This window comes from Callorhinus ursinus, unplaced genomic scaffold, assembly GCF_003265705.2.
Source record: "Callorhinus ursinus isolate GAN/ISIS: 27379988/994484 unplaced genomic scaffold, GSC_fseal_2.0 scaffold14, whole genome shotgun sequence".
Classification (NCBI taxonomy): domain Eukaryota; kingdom Metazoa; phylum Chordata; class Mammalia; order Carnivora; family Otariidae; genus Callorhinus; species Callorhinus ursinus.
In genome coordinates, this window is record NW_027397076.1 from 20,625,824 (window position 1) to 20,627,431 (window position 1,608).

At 39.8% G+C, this 1,608-nt stretch overlaps 1 pseudogene; it reads left to right on the forward strand.

The window, feature by feature from the left end:
• The first annotated feature begins 284 nt into the window (after nucleotides 1–284).
• LOC112831928 (large ribosomal subunit protein eL6 pseudogene) lies at nucleotides 285–1,164 on the forward strand (annotated as a pseudogene).
• The last annotated feature ends 444 nt before the right edge of the window (nucleotides 1,165–1,608 follow it).

Genomic DNA, 1,608 nt, shown 5'->3' on the forward strand with positions numbered 1-1,608 from the left:
TCTCAAGGACCACTGTTTTGCACTGTCTTGTTTAATGTTTGAAAACTATTGTTCCAAATATTTTGTTTGTCTTCTAGCTTCTAGGGCGGATGGGCAAATTTCTTCCTGTTACAACAACATGGCTTGAAGCAGAGATCCAATTTTTAATTCTTAAAATAGTTTATATTTCTTACTTCTTGGGTTGGCTAGATCTTTTACTTCAGTGTTAAATAGAATCACTTATTTGGGGTGTCCTTGTCACATTCCTCATCCTAAAGGAAGATGTTTAATGTTAGAAATGGATGATGTTTGCTCTTTCCCATCTTGCAAGATGGTGGGTGAAAAAAGCTGAGAAGCTGGATGCTAAGGAAAAGAAACCTGAAGCCAAGAAGGCTGATCCTGGTGCCAAGGTTAAGAAAGTAACATTGAGGCTAAAATGCCAAAGAAGTGGAAGCCCCACTACAGCTGAAACCTTGTCCTAATCAGAAAAATTGGCAGATATTTCTGATCGGCCAGAAAGGCCATATACAAGAGGAAGAGTCAGTAGCTAAATCCAGCTTTGAGAAGAAAAAGAGAAGGTTCTTGCTACTGTCACAAAACCAGTTGGTGGTGACAAGAATGGTGGTACCCGAGTGGTTAAACTTCATAAAATGCTTAGGTATTATCTGACTGAAGATGCACCTTGAAAGCTGCTGAGCCACAGTAAAAAACCCTTTAGGCAGCATGTGAGAAAACTGTGAGCAAGTATCATTCCTGGGACCATTCTGATCATCCTCACTGCGTACCACAGAGGCAAGAGGGTGGTTTCCCTATAGCGACTGAGCAGTGGCTTACTACTTGTGACTGGACCTTTGGCCCTCAGTTGAGTTCCTCTGTGTAGAACACACCAGAAATTTGTCATTGCCATCTCCACCAAAATTGGTATCAACAGTGTGAAAATCCCCAAACATCTCACTGATGCTTACTTCAAGAAGAAGTAAACCCGGACACCAGGAAGGCAAGATCTTTGACTCAGAGAAACAGAAATATGAGATTACAGAGCAACGCAAGGTTGATCAGAAAGCTGTGGACTCACAAATTCTGCCAACGATCAAAGCTGTTCCTCAGCTTCAAGGCTATCTGCATTCTGTGTTTTCTCTCACAAATTGGTGTTCTAAATTTCTTACAAAGAACCTAATTAAATAACTGATCCATCAAAAAAAAAAAAAGAAAAGAAAAGAAAAAAAGAAAAAAGTGGATGATATTTGCTGGAGGTTTATGGTAGATGCCCTTTATGAAGTTAAGGTGTACCATTTTATTATGGTTTGCTAAAAGTTTTATACAGAGTTATTTATAATGACTTTTAAATTTGATCAAAAGGTTTTTTTGGCAATTAATATTTTCTCTTTTAATATGGTAATAAGCTGAATAACATTAATTTCCTAATTTTTGTTTGTTTGTTTGAGAGAGAGAGAGACCTGTGCGTGAGCGGTGAGGGTAGGGGCAGATGAGAGGGAGAGAGAGAATCTTAAGCAGACTCCACACTCAGCACAGAGCCCAATGTAGAGCTCAATCTCATTACCCTGAGATCAAAGCCGACCTGAGCCGAAACCCAAGAGTGGGACGTTTAACTGACTGAGCCAACCAGGC